Consider the following 8,385-nt stretch of genomic DNA (forward strand, 5'->3'; position numbering starts at 1 on the left):
GCATAGCAATGCTTGGACTGCCTGAAGTTCCAACTCTGTTGGATGCTTTATGACTTTCAGACATTCTGAGAACAACATGAATAAAGTATTAGTAAAACACAGAACATGAAAGTCATAAAGCATAAAGCATGTTGTTCAAGAAATAGAAAAACTCTGTTGGATGTTATCGATTTCAACCAATAATAAAACTCTAATCCTTTACCTAAACTCATACAAGTTATACTCACTCACACAGACACACTGACCTTGGTATTTCCAAACTCCGTGTTTGCAGATCCTGCTGCAGAGTTACAAGCACCAGTCTTCAGCCCTGCAAGCAAGTAAAACATCAGTTTACCTATATATCTCCAAGAAATCCAGAAAATACAACAAATCAAACGTTGAAGACAAATTCTATCACAACATAAGATGTTTTAACTTCCCAAAATCTCAAATCGAACTAGAGGTTAAATGAAGTTTTAACCCAAAATACACCCAACATTTAACTGAAGAATCAATAATTGGAACTTAGCATATCATTTCACACGCACAAAATGAACTAAACCGGTAACCCCTAAATCGAAGTTGAAGCTGCTTCATACAAGAATGAAAACATCAAAACAATTGAAAGAAACCCTAGCTTACCTTGAGGATTTTCGCACAGCTGATTCAAACAACACAAAAAACTAAATCAGTAATCCCTAATCGAATTATTCAAAATCCAACTATTCAATCTCACTTTCAATTACCTAAATCAACAGAGAAACAAAGAAAATAAACAAAAAACTTACAAAATCATACTCACCAAGATCCACACCGACCTCTGTTCAACTTCTTCAAATCTCCTTATCCCTCCTCGAGTCCTCGTTTTCTCCTCCAAAAATTCCCACTGCCAAAATATCTAGAACTCAGAAGATTAGATTACGATTAGGTTCTCCCTGTCGGCAGCGGGCAACATATATCTAGGGGTAGGAAATTACAAGTACACCCTAGACTATCGGATATCGGATATTAACCTAACGGAAAGACCTATTCCAATATTGTTATCGTTAAGAGAAAATATCCGATAAAATATCCGATTCCGATATCCGATATCCGATATGTCGGATAAAATCCTATAGGATGTCGGATTTCGGAAATGGATATCGGATATCGGTTATCCGTTGCCAGCCCTAGCTGAATCTAAGGAGTGGAGATCTGATATTTTAGAAGCCTTGTTTGATGAGTATACTGTTAAGGCCATCATGACATAAGAGTACCCATTTCTGGAAAAGACACCATAAGATGGAAACCAGTTGCCAATGGTGATTTCTCAGTTAAAACAGCCTATAGAGCCATTTTGGATGATACTCAACCAAGACCACAAAATAGTAATGACATTGATTGGAAGGTTGTATGGAAAACCAACCTGCCAATTAAAGTTCAACACTTCTTGTGGAAATTCCTTCATTACTGTCTCCCTACTAGGGAAAAAACTTCTAGACACACAAGATATCAAGAAGTTCTTTGCCCATTTTGTAGAAATCATGAGGAGAATCTGCAACATCTTTTCTTAGATTGTCACATTTTCTCTTATGTTCTGGTTGTTATTGATGCTAGTTGTTTGCAGGTCTTATAGGGTAAGGACATTCATCACTGTATGAAACTCTGGTTTGATAACAATACTCAAAACATACCTACTAATGTTGCTCAATGCAAAAATGTTTGTCTTACTATGTGGCATGTTTGGAAATCCAGGTGTTGTGTGGTATTTGATAACTTGTAGGTTAAAACTGATGATATTGTGGTAAGTATTAAAACCCATATGGATGACTGGACAAGAGTGCAAGCTGTCTCCTCTTCTGTAAGAAGAGTAAACACTCAGGCAGTTAGAACTAAAATCTGGAGAAAACCTGACTCTCCAGATATCAAAGTCAATTTTGATGCAGCTTTCTCCAAGTTTAATAATCAAGCTGGATTTTGACTAATAAGACGTGATTTTTCAGGTGCAAGCCATGGAGCTAGGGGACAATGCACAAGAGCACTAGACTCAGAACAGGCTGAAGCATTGGCGACTTATGAAGCAATTAAATGGGCAAAGGAGAAAGGAATTACACGCATACATTTGGAGGGAGACATCCAAAGTGTAGTGATGCAATCAATTGGATTCAGGGAACAGTCAAGTGGACCAATGCAGGCATAATAGGAGACTCTATTTATCTTCTTAATAGTTTTATCACATGGAAATGTAGTTTCATCCATCGTGAAGGAAATAATGTTGCAGACAATATAGCAAAAAAATCTCTTTCTTTTCCTAGTTCAGAAGAATGGCATCTTAATCTGCCATTTTGGCTTATGGATGCTACTGCAGTTGATGAAACTCGATTAACATCTCATGCTTAATTCAATAATATTTTTTTCATTTTTGTTGTGAGTTGTGGTGTATATTGCGGGATTTGATCCCGGTACACGTAAAATTGTTAGTTTTTGACTTTCAGCTCCAGCTATTGATTTTAGAAATACAGACTCAAAAATGAAAAGTGTGATGACTGTATACTGACATTACATAAAACTGTAAATAACTAAAGAGTGCACAAAAACGAAAAGAGAATCCACCTAAAAGGAAATTTAAAAAGTGCTGAGACATTCCCAAATCAATAATTCTTCGTTTCGGAAATTCTGTGGGAAATCCGATGGATAATCTCCACTACTGATGTTACAGTGAAGAGAATGTATTAATTTGTGCATGAAAACCAAATGAAAAAACTTGATACAAGCAACAGCTAAAAGAACAGATCGAATGTGACTATAACGTGATATGTATAATGATGCATGGACATTGTCAATTCTTCTTCTACCAGCATTTGAGATATGCTTCAAGCCTTCAAAAAAAAAAAGAAAAAAGAAAAAACAAGTTGAGATGGAAAGTCATATACAAACTAATATAACAATAAAATGGTTACATAATGTGTCTTAGATTCATAAGTAAGATTCTTTGCGTTCCAAATAAAATAAAAATTGAAATGCAATATTGTGGATTATCATGCTGGTTAACACCAACCGACGCAATATATTAACTATAAAACTCAAAGTCAATCAACCAAAAGCTTCATTCATATTCCACTCTGACTGTGTAGGAAGACAATTTTTCAATAATTGATTCAGAATTAATTGTTAACCGGAACATAAAAAAAGAAAAAAAAGGATGATAATAATTGATCGTGTAGACAGGATTTGTTCAATAAATGATGTTTTTTCTTTTCTCCACAACTGGGAGATTCTATAATGTAACAACTTTACAGGTACAACTGCAACATGCAAAATAATGAAATGGCTAGGAGTCGCAATTTTATAATGTAACCACATTTTTAGATCACTATGCTACCAACCTTTGGAAGTGGGAACTGGCTCTGCTAGAGCTAGCTGCTAGATATTCACAAAACTACTTTGGCATCACGCTTGCAAAAAATTCTGCCAGCAAAAAATACAGATCTTGTGTCGGTGGGTGAGAGTGAAACATACTCGGAATATTTATCCCGATCACAACACTTTAGTATGGTACGAGAGGTTACTAAATTTCACGTGGTTTCACGAAACTATATAAAACAATACTGTTTGTACCATGAGTAAAATTATCACATATATGGCAAGAATGTTGTCTGGACCACTGTTCAGCTGTCATTCAAGCCCGCTAACCAGTCAACCGAAGCAACCCACCAGCCTGCCTAGTATTGCAATGACCGGTCAATGGTCAAAGTCAACACTCGGTCAACAATCAAAGTCAATTATTGGTCAACTGACAAAGTCAGGTTGCATGTCACACCTCCAGCCAATTTTCAGTCTTGTTGCCAGCAATACTGCTAACCAATTTCCATCCAAGTACTCTACCGCACTGCCAACCAGTTTCTAGGCATGCTCCCATATATGCTGCTAACCAGTTTCCCGCCATGTTGCTAGATGCTCTCTCAGCCAGCCTCCATCCATACTGCCATCCCATTATGCCTGTCAATCATCAATCCAGTCTGCCAGCATGCAGGATTAATTCAGGAGGCATGCAAATATAGTTTCATGCTAATTAATTCAGGAGGCATGAATGAGCATTTAATGCCATTTAAGTTTATATTGTAATTAGGTATTCAATTGTATAAATAGAGGGAATGTAGTTCTGAACAAAGGAGGGAAAGGGAGAGAAAGGTAGAAAACACAGAAAAATGATTGTAATTCTGATATCAATAGAAATATCACTCCCCAAGAGGATTCATCCGTGTATGTAGGCAAACCATGCCGAACCACGTAAAACTTGTGTCTCTTTTCTTTATGATTGTTCATGTTTTTAACCCTGTTTTCCTCATCAACACAAAAATCATCGTGTTTTGTGCCCAAAAATATTTCGGGGAGAAAACATTGACGCCAACTAAGGGGGCTACGAGAAAAAGGATCGTATTTTCCCGTTGAAAAAAGTAGTTCAGAATGCTTCAAAATCGTGCCCGTCAAAAAGCAGTTTGGACGTCGTAAAAAATAACTATTGCAGTCCAGTTGATCGTAACTGCTGCATCGCAATCGCTGCAGTCTAACTGATCGCAACTGCAGCATACCAGATAATCACAGTAACTGAAGTCTAGTTGGTCGCTGCTGTTGCAGTCCAAATTCGTTGTTCAAGATCTGCTAAAACTATTACCTTTGAAAATCACTGAAACTGCATCACTACAAAGACCGATAAAACCGCTCCCGGGAAGTTCGGTCCTCGGTAAAAGATGGCATAAAAACATCATCAAAATTGTTGGAGGATGTTCAATCAGCAACATGATAGGGTCCAGAGTTCGTTGCAATTTCCGCCAAGGATCGTTAAGATTGCTGTTAAAACGAGGAGAAAGCCCTAAGAAAAAAAAATCTTTGATTGAGTTAGGACTCCTTCAAAAATTACTGCAGCAATCCAGTTAATCATAAGTGTTGCAGTCCAGTTTTGATCGCAGTTACTGCAGTACAGTTGATCACAACTACTGCAGTCCAGCATCGCAGTTTGAGATTTGATGAAACTGTCACCTTAATAAGCCATCAGAACTGTATCACCACAAAGATCGTTAAAACGGGTTCGAAGAGTTTGCTTCCCAGGGAACGCAACGTCCACATATTTGAATTCGTAGTATGTCAAAATCACTATTATCATGTTCGCAGGGTTGTCTAGCTGCTTACATCTTTAGGCGCTTGCTAACCCTAGAGAAGACCTCCAAAAAGCATCTCAAAAAGTATCGCAAAAATTTCCAGCAAAGATCACAAAAGGAGTAACAAAATTTTCACAGAAATTTTCGTGAGAAACGGTAACAATCCAACAAAACTGTTGCTGAAATTGTAAAGAGAAAAGACAACAGCCCAGGAAACTGTTGCAAAAGGTTAGAGAGAAAAGATAACAGCTCTCCCAGCCGTTACAGAAATTTCAAGACTAAAGGCAACAGTTCAGTAAAGCGTGGCGAAATGTTTCAAACAAAAAGTAGAAAAAAAGAAAAAATTCAGCAAGGCCGGCAGCCATGCTCGGCGGCAACTCCGGTGGCCATATCCGTTCACCCACTTCATTGTAAAGTTCACCCACATTAATCTTCTATCACCCACGTCAGGGTGTTATTCACCCACTACAAGTCAAGCCAAGCCGCTGGATTTCTACACCCAACTAGATCGAAGCTTTGGATTTTCTTGCCCAAGCCAAGCCGTGACTTGAGCCGCTAAGCTGCCACGTCACCAACGGGCGGAGCCACGTCAGCAAGCGACGCCAACAAAGTTATACAAACCGTAAGGCACAACGGCAGCAGTTACTTCCACGTCAGCTTGCCATGTTAGCAGCGCCTGCGACGTCAGCAAGTGGGCCCAACCAGAATGCGCCACGTCAACTAAAGGAACAGTCAGCAGATGACGTCATCATGACATCAGCGAGGATGACGTCATCATGACATCAGTGAGATGACATCGGCAGTATATTTCGTGGATGGAAATATTATTCTGTTAACGTCGTCAGCATATTCAAAGAATATACCGTTACCATTAAACGCCGTCTAGATAACATTAACGGCGTCAGTTAACAGCGAATCTGAACCGTTCATCTAAACAATGTTAGATCAGCCTTCGGTTGCATCAGTACAGCGTTAACATATGACGTCAGATCATCTTCTCCGCCAGTGCAATAGCATGTTGCCGGCGGCCCTAGCAGGCGGCCACCCCCGCCCGACCACCTCTGTCCGGTCATGTCCGACACCTTTTCTCTGTCTGGTGTTATTCAATAGTATGCGGCACAATTTACTCTCATGCTCCTCAGATATCTATGCCCCAATCATCTACACTGCAGGATATTTCTGCCTAGCCAAGCCCAGCCGAGTCGGCTCAGCCAACTGAGTCACCTGCCGAGCCAAGCCAACGGCTCACTGGATTTTTCCACCCCTTGTTGGTTTTCCTTGTGGATTTATACGCCCCACTTGGGCTTGAGCACACTATTCTTTTTGGGCTTGGTCTTCAGATTTGTTTCTTTGATATTTTCTTCATCCCACATCCGAATTGGGTGATTTTTGGATAGCTGCAATCGTAATTCAATATCCTACATCATGATGGAAATTTTTTATATTTGGAGAAGAATATTTTTGAAGCAATCACATCATCAACATTTTTGGAGCAAGGCGCTCACCGAACAAAGTCATTAAGAGATGGATCACGTCATCACCATGTTAATACCGTGTCGTCAACCGGTTCCCAAGTCAGCTAAATTCTATTCATATAAGTTTCCACATTCGCAACTTGCCTCCAAGTCAAAAGAAGTTGCACCACTCCCGCCCCGACAACAATCTATTCACCCCGCGTACTCCATACGCAAATTTGTTTGTTTGATAACTTCTTCGTCGTATGTCCGAATTGAGCGATTTTCGGCTCGTTGCGATCGCATGTCAATTTCCAACAACATGAGGGCGCAATTTCAAATGTTTAAAGAAAAATTATTTTTGAGATTGGAACAACGACATCGGAGAGGGGCGCATTTTAAATCACCATATGAAGCCATAACAAACTCCTCATAAATTGATGTCGTGTCAATTTAAGTCCACAACATGAAAAGTTTGTGCTTGTTGTGTAGATTTACAAATCTCAAGACACTTATGTTCGATGATGATCGTAACTACTACCGTCCAATTGATCGAGCTGTTGTAGTCCAGTTCCGCAGCAAATACTGCAGTCTAGTTAATCGAACTGCTGCAGTCTCTTTTCGCATAATTACTACAGTCCAGTTGATTGAGCTGCTGTAGACCGGTTTTCCTCAAAACTGTTTCAGTACAGTTTTTCCCAGCAACTGCTTCAGTCGAGTTTTACTTATAACTGTTACAATTCAGATGATCGCAGCTGCTGCAATACAGTTCCATGGAAACTGTCTTCAATCCAGTTTTGATTCAACTGGTTGCTGAGTCAAGCCGAGACGCTAAAGTAACTACACTAGTCATCGTCGCTGGAAAACATCAACATAACCAGTGGACATCCTAATCACCTCATAAACGAAGTCGCAATAACACTTCAAATATGGTACGTATACAATTTACATATTTCGCATCTTTTCATATAATCATGTATACTTTTGTTCAATGAGACACCTACAATGTGGCGAGCATTTTCTCACGAAGAGATGCACACATTTCAATTCTGCGTGCATCTGGAATAGTAGGATCGGCCCCCACGCGAATTTCAGACAACAGACATCTTCAAAATCTCATGAGCGGGCAAAATGCGGCAAGGCAGTGCACCCTTGTGCGAGCATTGAGCAGCATGACAATCACTATCTTCTGGGGAAGAGTTGCATATCACTTCAACGTGACTGATCATCACTTTGGGGAGAGATATGTAACACCTCATGTCCTAAAGTAACTCTTCTGAGGCAAGTTGCGTAGCACTCCACACGCTTGGGAGCGAGTTATGTAGCACGTAAATGCGATGCGAAATTCAGTTACTGGAAATTGAAACAAAGGGTAACCCGAACTTCTTAATCCTCCAAAGAGTTACAGGATTAAGAGGGGGCGAGCATACACCCTAATATTTTGACGTAATTATTTCAAATAGTAACATTAATAACTTCTATAGGTAATTTGATAGAACTGCTATAGTACAGTTCAAAAGCAACTGTTGTACTCAATTGGACGCAAATGATGCAATCCAGTTTTGCTCATCAATTCTGTACTCAGTTGGACACAACTGATACGGTCTGGTTTTATTTGTAACTGTTACACTCAGGTTTATCGAACTGTTTTAATCCAGTTCCTCAGCTTCTACCGCAGTCTAGCTGATCAAAGCTACTGCAGTCCACCTATGTTCGCAGCTCCTGCAGTCCAGCCGATCGCAGCTGCTACAGTGCAGCGTTGCTCGTTGCTGCTGCAATCCAGCTGATCGAAGCTGTTGCAGTCCAGATAT

General features: G+C 39.8%; 1 long non-coding RNA gene across 1 annotated transcript; it reads right to left on the reverse strand.

Annotated features, from left to right (window-relative positions):
- Positions 1-245: 245 nt before the first annotated feature.
- On the reverse strand, positions 246-953 carry LOC113329922. The gene is made up of 3 exons (XR_003349997.1): positions 785-953; positions 625-643; positions 246-310 (listed from the first exon to the last, which is right to left on the reverse strand). It is a non-coding gene; the product is annotated as an uncharacterized LOC113329922 (long non-coding RNA).
- Between the last annotated feature and the right edge of the window lie 7,432 nt (positions 954-8,385).

The sequence above is a fragment of the Papaver somniferum genome, unplaced genomic scaffold (genome assembly GCF_003573695.1).
Source record: "Papaver somniferum cultivar HN1 unplaced genomic scaffold, ASM357369v1 unplaced-scaffold_117, whole genome shotgun sequence".
In the NCBI taxonomy this organism is placed as follows: domain Eukaryota; kingdom Viridiplantae; phylum Streptophyta; class Magnoliopsida; order Ranunculales; family Papaveraceae; genus Papaver; species Papaver somniferum.